The sequence below is a fragment of the Nelumbo lutea genome, chromosome 3 (genome assembly GCF_056320005.1).
Source record: "Nelumbo lutea isolate HS-2025 chromosome 3, American lotus-T2T, whole genome shotgun sequence".
NCBI lineage: Eukaryota > Viridiplantae > Streptophyta > Magnoliopsida > Proteales > Nelumbonaceae > Nelumbo > Nelumbo lutea.
The window spans coordinates 67,048,587-67,060,741 of NC_142686.1; positions in this window are offsets into that span (position 1 = coordinate 67,048,587).

A 12,155-nucleotide genomic window follows, 5' to 3' on the forward strand; every position below is an offset into this window, starting at 1 on the left:
TCTTTATGTACAGAACTTGAGAAGAAATTTAGTTTCTATTTCTAAATTGTGTGCTGATGGATATACTGTTTATTTTAGTAATATGATTACTGTTAAACAAAATAATAATTTTATCGCATGCGGGGAACTGGAGAACGGTCTCTATGTTCTACATCCTTCTTTGGAAACTAACTTAACCAAAATTACGTCGGTCAAAAATCCCAAGAAAAGGACTCGTGATATAGTAAGTCCTACGTGTTTGTGGCATTACCGACTTGGCCATATCGGTGTTGACTAAATCACAAGGCTAGTAAAGGATGGTTCTTTGGATTTTCTAACCGTAGAAAATCTTCCCACTTGTGAGCCTTGCCTCCAAGGTAAGATGACTAAGCAGCCATTTAATGGTTAGCCTGAAAAATTTACGGGCACACTTGACCTAATACATACTGATGTATGTGGCCCCCTGAGTGTTAGAACTCATAACCAACACATGTATTTTATTACATTTACTGATGATTATTCTCGATATGGTTACATGTACCTAATGAGACATAAGTTTGAATCCTTTGGAAGGTTCAAAGAGTGAAGACAGGAAGTCGAGAAATAGTTAGGGAGAGAAATTAAGGCCCTTCGATCGGATCGAGGTGGTTAGTATCTCTCTGACGAATTCAGGGACTACCTAAAGGTCAACGGGATAATGTCACAATTAGCTCCTCCTGCTACACCTCAACTTAACGGTGTTTCAAAGAGGAGGAATAGGACCTTGTTGGACATGGTCCAGTCACTTCTCGTACGCTCGGAATTACCCACATCCTTTTGGGGATATGCATTAGAGATTACTATCTATGTGCTGAATCAAGTTCCAACCAAATCGGTTCTGAAAACTCCATATGAACTCTAGACTGGGAGGAAACCAAGTGGTAGACACTTGAAGATTTGGGGTTGTCCTGCACACTTTAAAAGAACGAGTGCGGACAAGTTGAAATCCAAGACCAGTCGTTGACTATTTATAGGCTACCCAAAAGATTCGGTGGGTTATCTATTCTATGACCCAAGTGAGCAGAAAGTGTTCTGCAGTCGAAATGCCCAGTTCGTAGAGACCGATTACATCTTGGACACCCATCGTCAAGAAATAGTTCTTGATGAGGAGAGCTCAGGAGTAGTGGGAGATGTCCTACAAGTTCCAGGTAGTAACCAACCTAGAAGATCCACTCGGGTATCCAGGCCACCGGTTCGATATGATTATGACCAGGATAGTTACCTAGTGGAAATCTTGACTAGTAAGGAGGATCCCGTGACTTATGTGGAAGCTATGTTGGACATAGATTCCCAAAAGTGGGTGGAGGCCATGAGAGCTGAGATGGACTCTATGAAGGCCAATGGAGTCTGGACTCTAGCAGACCCGCCCTCCTGGGTAAAAGCAATTGGTTGCAGGTGGATCTATAAGAGGAAGAAGGGCCCCGATGGTAGAATTGAGACCTAAAAAGATCGTTGGCTGGCGAAAGGGTATACTCAGAAAGAAGGCATCAACTATGAGGAAACCTTTTCACCCGTGGCCAGGCTTAAATCCATTAGGATTCTGCTAGCTGTAGCAGCATACAATGACTACGAGATTTGGCAGATGGATATCAAAACCGCATTCCTGAATGGAGATCTTAGTGAAGACATCTACATGCAGCATCCGCAAGGCTTCATTGCTGCTGGTCAAGAACACATGGTATGTAAACTTAATAGATCCATATATGGACTTAAGTAGGCTTCTAGGAGTTGGAACATCCATTTTAACTATGCTGTCAAATCGTTTGACTTTGAGCAAAACCCGGATGAACCCTGTGTATACAAGAAGAACAGTGGGTATAAGGTCACCTTTTTGGTGTTGTACGTGGATGATATCCTACTCATTGGGAATGATGTAGGAATGTTGACTTCGGTCAAAGTATGGCTTTCACAGCAATTCTCCATGAAAGATCTTGGAGAAGCTTCCTATATACTGGGTCTTCGACTTTATAGAGATAGATCGAAACGGATAATTCGATTATCCTAGGCTGCTTACATTGACAAAATTTTCAAAAGATACAGCATGGAGAACTCCAAGAAAGGAAACGTTCCTTTTAGGCACGGAGTCACTCTCTCCAAGAAGATGTCTCCCAAGTCGTCTGAGGAGATTGAGGGCATGAAAGGCGTTCCCTATGCCTCAGCCATAGGGAGCATCATGTATGCCATGCTATGCACTCGCCCTGACATTGCTTAGGTGGTGAGTGTGGTAAGTAGATTCCAGGCCAGCCCACTGCAGAAGCATTGGACTGCTGTGAAGAACATACTCAAATACATTTGAAGGACAAAAGAGTTTTGTCTGGTATTCGATGGTAGTTCACTACAAGTTTTAGGGTATACTGATGCCGATTTTCAGTCGGATCCAGATGATAGAAAGTCTACATTTGGGTATGTTTTCATGATAGGATCGTGTACTGTTTGCTGGAAAAGCAGCAAATAGGGGTCCACTGCAGATTCCACAACCGAGGCCGAGTACATTGCCGCAAGCGAAGCTGCCAAGGAAGCCGTGTGGATAAAGAAATTCATTCACGAATTGGGAGTGATTCTGTTCAGCACATCACCCATCCCGTTGTTATGTGACAATAATGGAGTGATCACCTATGCTAAAGAGCCTTGGGCCCACTCGAAGTCAAAGCACATCGAGAAGAAGTACCATGTATTGTGGGAGATTGTTGGTAGAGGGGACGTCCTGATTCAAATGGTAGCATCAACGGATAATGTGGCAAACCCATTAACTAAGCCACTGACACAGAAGGTGTTTGAGAAACACGTGGAAAGTATGGGACTCCGGCTTGTATCAGATTGGACCTAAGTGCAAGTGGGAGCTGTTAGATAGTTTTGTATGCCCTTAGTTTCAATCTGATTTGATGTACTTTTGACATTTAGTGTAAATAAATAAAGTGCATGTTTGATTCATGTTGTATGGTATGATTCTGTGTAAGACCCTAAAATTGGACACTTAATGAGACTCGTGTTAGTTTTAAATGTTCACAGCCATTGGATAAGTCTGGGGAGATTTATCCTACCAAGGCTGATACTGGTATGCCCCAAGTGTTGGGATGGCTTGTCTTGACCACTAGGGTAAGACCCAAGGCACATGCAGTATGGGATTACTCGAATCCTTGAATCGGACCAGATTTCCAGTATTGCCCTAGATCTTAGAGACAGATGGACAAAACTAAAAAGTTACACCTAACCCCTAGACTCGATTATGATACTTCACTAGGTGTTGGATTGGGTTGTCTTTGATATGCCAATCAGTGAGATCCTTAGCGGGGTCTAAACCTGGGTATGTTGGGACAGTCTGAGGATTTAGGAGTTCTCCTCCAGCTGCTGCCATTCTCTAAAAATATTCGATCTTTGAGAAAAGAAATCAAGAAATCAGTTCTTGATATCAATTTTGCAAAAGTAACTAAAAATATTTGGTGCTCAGTGTTTCTAGAGGATTCTTGTGAATGATTCAGTGTGTAGGACGCACTCTGCTGGTTCCATTCTACAGATTGCTATGCCATCTTCAGCAGTAACGGATCTTGGTGTCTTCTTTGGGCGTGAACACCAACTTTGGGAGATACTGCTTCTTTGGATCAGGTATAATTCCTCCCTTGTCTTTTGGTTCAAATCTGGTTCGGTTATGGTTCAAGTAGGATCCTTGAATATTGTAATCCAAATTTAGGGAATATGATTCCTAGTTGGAGGAAGGTAGGAATTTTTTTTTTGAAATTCGCCCACCCATTCCACAACCTTTTTTGGTGTCCATACGATGGATCCTACCATTCTTTCACATAGCTAGTGAGCAAACTGACAAGAGGAGTTACCAACTAAAACGAAAACTGATAGGGGAGGTTACATAGCCACAAGCCATGAACTGTAACTTTCAACCACTCCAAAAAACTGCAAAAGACGACACCATCTGTAACTGCCATCTAGTACACCAAAGAACTGCCGACTGTGAGCTGCCATCCAAAGAAACTTGATACTTTTGCTTCATGTGACTGAAAGATGAACCTGATTGAGCACATTGTGTATCAACACTATGTTCTTTAGAGAGAAAGCCCGCACAGGAGCTGGAATTAGACGACACAAATGCGCCACCATAATGACTTCCAAGCGTGAATTGGTCCAAGTCAAAGCCAGAAACTTGATAACTCGTTTGCAGATCGGGAATGCGACCATGGATTCCTTGCTTGGGTTACTCCATGAGGATGATAAGAATGTCCTAATCGCTGTTGCAAAGGGTGTGGTTCCAGTTCTTGTTTAGTTACTCGATTCGAGCTCCCTTGAGATCAAGGATAAATCCATTGTAGCAATCAGGAACGTCCTAATCGTCATGGCACACTAAATCTTGTTCAGTTCTTGCATCTCCCTCTCCCTCTCATTTTCTCATTTTCTCCCCCTCCCTCAACTGCATACAAAGAGATTGAGCTCTATTTCATCTTCTCCATGAAGAAGATGATGAATAGTGTTTTATTTTCAAGGGTAATTTTGACATTTTCAAAAGTCTTAAATTGCACATGAGGTCACATGATACACATGACTGACGGTTCATTAATGGTAGGTACTAGATTGTCGCATTTCGAAAGTTCGGGTACTAGATTGTCATGTTTTAAAGTTCGGGTACTAGATTGGCACTCTACCTAAAGTACAAGATATCTATTTGGAATTTTCCCTAAAAAAAGAGAGATGAAACCATGTGAAGGCAAACTATACAAACGCTTGTTTTCGATAAAGACTGAAGAGAAAAGGTGTGGTGATGTGATGTGAGGCTTCACGCTTCAGGCTGCTCGATGAAACAATGTGAGACCCGATAACAAGCCATGTTTTGGACAATCTCAACTATTGTTGCCAGTGATGAATACTTGTTGCCAATGCCGAAGAAGACAAACCATAAGTCCAATCTTAACTATTGAGCTCACAAAGTGACTAGTCGATCAAGGTGATCGCCTCTCCATCACCATCCTGTTAGACAGTTTTGTATGCCCTTAGCTTCAATCAAAATGATGTACTTTATGAGTTTATTGTAAATGAATAAAAGTGCATATTTGATTTATGTTCCCATGGTATGTTTCTGTGTAATACCCTTAAATTGGACACTTAATGAGACTCGTGTTAGTTTAGAATATTCACAGTTAGTGGGTCGGTCTGGGGAGACCTATCCTGACAAGGCTGACACTGTGGTGCCACCAAGTCGGTTGGGGTGGTTTGTCTTAGCTACCGGGGTGAGACCTTAGGCACATACAGTGTAGGATTAATTGAATCTTTGAACTGGACCAGATTTCCAGTATTGCCCTGGACCTTGGAGATTGATTGGCAAAACTGAAAAGTTACACCCGACCCCTAGACTCGATTATGATACTGCACTAAGTGTCGGATTAGGCCGTCTTTGATGTACCAATTAGTGAGATCCTTAGCGGGGGTCAAAACCTGGGCATGTTGGGACAGTGATGAGACCAAAATGAACCCTAATTTTATCTCCTAATATTCACTCTTTTACATTTATTTAGCACTTAAATGGACTCATTACTCTTGTATTTCGATTCAGGGCAATAAAGAAGGCAATTGGAAGAAAACAGGGCAAATCGGATGATTTTGCACAGTTTCGGTGACAGTCAGTAATCTGGGCCTAACTCTCAATTCCGGACACCGAATTAGACAATTCAAGAAGCATTAGACAGAAGAAATGAAGGCCCACAACTTTTATGTTTTGGGTTTTGACAGATTCAGCCCGCATCGAGTACGAAAACGAGCCCAAAGTCGGAGCAAGTTCGCAGTCAGGCCCATTTCACAACTTAAGCCCAACTCGCAGAAGTACCTTGAAGCAGCCCAACTCGAATTCAAGAGTTAAGAGTCTGAATTTCGAATGTAATCTCCAAGGAGAGAGTTTTATCAGATCTAAAGTCTTGAATGTAATCCTAGAGAGATAAGAAGATTGAGATTAGAGCATTAGATAAGAGATAGGATAGGATTAGTTCAAGATAAGATCAAAACTCCCTAAGGATAAGATGGTCTCCTAGAAGGAGTTGGAAAACAGCCCTCTCCTTTGGCTATATAAAGAGGGGGGCGAACCAGCTCTAGCAATCACTCATTCCAAGATCCAAGAGATCATCAAGAAGACCAAGAAGCAAGAAGGTAGTTCGGCTATGGAGAAGAAGAGCATGGAGATTGCGCAAATCATGAGTAGCTAAACTTCTTTTTCTGGTTCAAGGGGGGAGGTTCGATTGTGTCATTGTGAGGTTCTGTAGTTACTTTATTTTCTTTATTTTTAATTCAAGTATTCATTGGTTCTTGTGCACATTTTTATTAGATGTTAATGTTAATTAGTCTGACAAACTGAATTAATGTTGATTTTCCTACTGCTATCCATGATTTCGGTGATCCGTAATTGTCACGAATAATGGTACAAGTAGCAATTAGGTTGATATCTTTTTTGAGTCAATTGTTTGTGACAGCCTTTGACCAATGTTTTAACATGGTTCAACCTAAAATAATTGATGGAACAAAATTCAGTAATTGCAGCTATCTCAATTATTGTTATTTTGGTTTAATTGTTTTCACAAATCTTAATGCTATCATTGTTTAACATGGAACGCTATCGTACCCAGTTGAGTGGTGATAAGTGTTGATCGAATGTTGGGTTTGGTCAACTGAATTAGGAAAACACAAGGTTTATTATGGCTATTCTAATAAATCTAAGGTTAAATGCTTGAATTGCAAGAATGCTGAATTGTACCTAGGATCGATGGTCAATCGATTCAACTTGAACCCTTGAACCAGAATTCGGTAAGACTGATTTTCTCTTGTTTGTTTAGTTTGTTATTCTTTTAATTTTAGTTATTTAATCTTCCCACACAATTACTTTACCCATTCGGCCAAGAGATTATTGATTTGCTCCCTGTGGGATTCGACCTAGAACCACTTTTACTGCAAACATTTTATTGTGGGACTAGTACTAATTTTGAGGGCTTCGACAAACCCATCAGACAGTCTGAGAATTCATCTGAGTGGGTGATCATAGTGACAGGATCAGCCCCTTTGTCGGACAAAGGTAATGATCGGGGGTGCACTCTCACTGATGGAAACCAAGACTGCTGGCAGCCGATTTCAATCGTTGAGATTTGTTTTGCAAAATATATTTTATATGAGATATAAAAGTATATAAATTATGGTTTCAAAATGATTTGCAAAAGGTTTTGATTCCCAGGATCCATATAAGCAAAGAGTGCAACACTGTTCCTTGTAGCCGAGGGAGAGGTCCTCTCTTGTCGGGCAGTGTATGATCATTATGGGCTGAGGGGTTAAGTGTAAGACCATTGAGGATAATACCTGATGGGCTAATCTTGCATCTGCCCATAGTCCCTGGGTGTTACAAGGTGGCTTGGCCCAGGGACCACTTAGGGTAAGTGTTGGGCCCATAGAGCCCATCTGATGGGTTTCAGGGGGTGCACTATCCATAATAGTGTATTCGGCCAGGCATTGTAACAAAGGCTGGGCCGAACCCATGTGGCTGATGTGTAGATCAATGTTTGGGTCCCACGCCATACAAAGAAGCCCAATTGGGCAACAGTTTGGAAGGCTAAATGAATACATAACCTTAAATGGGCCTTAAGCCCATTTCGAACTGGGCTAATTTGATTAGTCACTTAAGGGGCGAATTCTGAGGTGGATCAGTTGATAGGATTGGGCCCACACCCTATCCACTTAGAGAGTACAAGATCTAAATGAGATTTAGATCTGGAAACTTCCTAATTAGATTAGGAGATGGCTGATCTAATCTGCAGATAAGATAAGGGTTATCCCTTATCACTTAAAGGGACTTCTAATCCAAATAAGATTTTGGTTAGCAACTCCTAATGGGATTAGGAGCTGATCGCTTTAAGTCTATAAAAGGAAGAGGGGGCGGCAGCCTTTAGACATCACAAGCAAGCAATACACATTCTTGTCTTCAAAGCTGAAATCACAAGAAGAGAGAATCTGCACCCTGCAAATACTCTCTTGCCGCCTCCTTTCTGCAGCCGCCGCTTACAGTAGTTCGATCTCCAGTTCTTGGGAGAAATCAAGATTGGATCTTGATTCCAATCTTTTGGAGAAAAGATTGGTGGGAGTTGTATTCACAAGCCGTCCAGGTGATTCTTGAGAAGGATCAAGTTCTTTTGGAAGAACACTACTGATTCTGCTCCACCTTGCACTGTGCCAATTTCAGTGAGAGCAGATTTTGGATCCTTCCTTGGGCGTGAGCACCTCCATTGGGAGATACTATTTCTCTGTATCAGGTATTATCTCTCCCTACTCCTTTTGGTTCAGATCTGGTTCAGTTTATTGTTCAAGAATGATATTTGAAAATATGATTTTCTAAATGGGGAATTCGATTTTCAGTTGAAGGAGGAGAAAAATTTTTGAAATTTGCCCCCTTATTCCGCAATCTTTTGGCATCCATGTGATGGATTTCCTATCCCTTCTGTATATGGAGCCACCATCTTCTTGTGGAAACCAAGACTGCCGAGAGTTTTAATTCCCGGGATCCATATAAGCAGAGAGTGCAATACTGTTCCTTGCAACCGAGGGAGAGGTCCTCTCTTGTCGGGCAGTGTATGATCATTATGGGCTGAGAGGTTAAGTGTAAGACCATTGAGGATAATACCTGATGGGCTAATCTTGCATCTGCCCACAGTCCCGGGGTGTTACAAGGTGGCTTGGCCCAGGGACCACTTAAAGTAAGTGTTGGGCCCATAGAGCCCATTTGATAGCTTTCAGGGGGTGCACTATCCATAACAGTATATTCGGCCAGGCCTTGTAACAAAAGCTGGGCCAAACCCATGTGGCTGATGTGTAGATCAATGCTTGGGTCCAACGCCATACAAGGAAGCCCAACTGGGCAGCAGTTAGGAAGGTTAAGTGAGCACATAAGCTTAATGGTTCTAAATCCCATTTCGAACTGGGCTATTTAATTAGTTAATTATGGGGCGAATTCTGAGATGGATTAGTAGATAGGATAGGGTCTTGACCCTATCCACTGAGAGAGTCCAAATCTGAATGTCATTCAGATCTAGAAACCTCCTAATGAGATTAGTAGAAAACTAATCTAATCTGCAGATAAGATAAGGGTTTATCCTTATCACCTAAAGAGAGGTCTGATCCAAATATGATTTGGATCAGTAGCTCCTAATTGGATTAGGAGCTGATCTTTTAGGATTACAAAAGAAGGAGGGTGTAGTAGCCTTTAGAAGAATGAGATATTCACATCCTTTTTAGTGCTAAAAAACATAGAAGAAAGAATTAAGCAACCCTGCAGAATTCTTTCTTGCCGCCTCCTTGTTCTTGCCACCCTGTTTGCCAGTTCGATCTCCAGTTGTGGGAGAAGTCATGATTTGATCTTGACATCAGTTCTTTGAGAAATAATTGATAGGAAGTTGTGCTCACGTGCCATCCTACTGTTTCTTACGAAGGACAGAGTTCTTGGAGAAGAATACTGCTGATTCTGCTCCATCCTGCATTGCGCCATATTCAGTGGGAGCAGACTTTGGATCCTTCCTTGGGTGTGAACACCTTCGTTGGGGGATACTGTTTCTCCATATCAGGTATAGTCCTCTCCTACTCCTTTTGGTTCAGATGTGGTTCAGTTTGTGGTTCAAGAATGATTCTTGAAAATATGATTTTCTAAATAGGGAATGCGATTCCCAGTTGAAGGGAGAGAAAATCTTTTGAAATTCGCCCCTTTATTCCGCAAGATTTGGGCGTCCGTACGATGGATCTCTCATCCCTTTAGATTTGTCCTGCCAAGGCTGACATTGATGTGCCACCAAGTGGGTTGGGGTGGCTTGTCTTAGCTGCCAGGGTGAGACCTGAGGTACATGTAGTGTGGGTTTTCTTGAAACCTTGAACTGAACCAAATTCCAGTATTGCCCTAGACCATGGAGATAGATGGACAAAACTGGAATGTTACACCTGACCCCTAGACTCGATTATGGTACTACACTAGGTGTTCGATTGGGCTGTCTTTGATATGCCAATCAATGGGATCCTTAACCAGGTCAATCTGAGAACTCACCTGAGTGGGTGATCATAGTGAAAGGATCAACCCCTTTGTTGGACAAAGTTAATGTTCGGGGAATGCACTCTCTTTGATGGAAACCTAAACTGTTGGCAGTTGATTTCAAATTGTTGAGATTTGTTTTGCAAAATATATTTATATAGAGATATGCATATATATATATTACTATTTCACAAAATATTTGCAAAAGATTTTAATTCTCGAGATCCATGTGAGTAGAGAGTGTAACATTGTACCTTGTAGCTGAGGGAGAGGTCCTCTTTTGTTAGGTAGTGTTTGATCATTATGGGCTGAGAGCTTAAGTGTAAGACCATTGAGAATTATACCTGATGGTCTAATCTTGCATCTGGCCACAATCCTTGGGCCTTCATAAGGCGGTTGGACCCAAGGACCATTTAGTGTAAACGTTGGGCCCATTAAGAGCCCATACTGATAAACTCAGGGGTTTATTGTGTTCTACAGTGAATTTGGCCAGGCCTTGTAACAAAGGCTAGACTGAACCTATGTGGCTGATGTGTAGATCAATGCTAGGATCCCACGCTATACAAAGAGAACTAAGCTAGCCAGCATTTAAAGGGAAAGTGAGCTATGTGAGTAAATGGGCCTAAAGCCCATTTCGAACTGAGCTTAAGTACGTTAATTAAAAAGGGGCGAATTTTGGTTTATAATCTGATTAGGATTTGCTAAAGGATTAAATAAGTCTTATCCATTTAAGAGTTCAGATTCAAATATCAGATTTGGATCAAGAAGCTCTTTCCTAATTGGATTAGGAAGCTGATCTAAAGAAGGCTATAAATAGAGGGCGAATTCACCTGTTTTACATACTCAGCAATCTGTAGAATTCTCCTCTAGTTCTTGCCGCCCCTATCCAGTTCGATTTCCACCTTTGGATCTGATCAAGCATAGTTCTTGATATTGTTTCTTGCTAGAAGAAACAATCTAAAGTCATGCTCACCAGCCCCTTGCGTGATTCTTGCAGAAGAATTAGGGTTCTTGTTGAAGAACCGCTTTGTTGATCCTACCTCACCACAAGTTGTGTCATCTTCAGTGGAGGCAGGTTTTGGTCACCTCTTTGGGCGTGAACACCTATGTTGGGAGTTATTGTTATTCTGTATCAGGTATATCTCTACTTGCTTCCTTTTGGTTTTAGATCTAGTCTGGTTTGTTTCAAGAACGAACCTTGAAAATGTAGTTTTCTAAATTAGGGAACAGGATTCTCGGAAGGGAGAAAGAAAATTTTTGAAATTTTGCCCAACCTCCCTGCAAGGTTGAAGGGATAGGAAATCCATCAAATGGACGCCCAAGATTGCGGAATAAAGGGGGCGAATTTCAAAAATTTTTCTCTCCCTTCAACTGGGAATCAAATTCCTTATTTAGAAAATCATATTTTCAAGGATCACTCTTGAACCATAAACTGAACCAGATCTGAACTAAAAGGAGTAGGGAGAGATAATACCTGATATAGAGAAATAATATCTCTCAATGGAGGTGTTCACGCCCAAGGTAGGATCCAAAATCTGCTCCCACTGAAAATGGCGGACTGCAGCATGGAGCAAAATCAACAGTGTTCTTCCAAAAGAACTTGATCCTTCTCAAGAATCACCTGGATGGCTTGTGAATACAACTCCCACCAATCTTTTCTCCAAAAGATTGGAATCAAGATCCAATCTTGATTTCTCCCAAGAACTGGAGATCGAACTACTGTAGGCGGCGGCTGTAGAAAGGAGACAGCTAGAGAGTATTTGCAGGAAGCAGAATTTTCTCTTCTGTGATTTTAGTTCTAAAGACAAAACTATATGTTGCTGATGATTGTGTGTCTAAAGGCTGCCACCCCCTCTTCCTTTTATAGACTTAAAGGGATCAGCTCCTAATCCCATTAGGAGTTGCTAACCCAAATCATATCTGGATTAGAAGTCCCTTTAAGATAAGGGATAACCCTTATCTTATCTGCAGATTAGATCAGCCATCTCCTAATCTAATTAGGAAGTTTTCAGATCTAAATCTCATTTAGATCTTGGACTCTCTGAGTGGATAGGGTGTGGGCCCAATCCTATCAACTGATCTTATCTCAGAATTC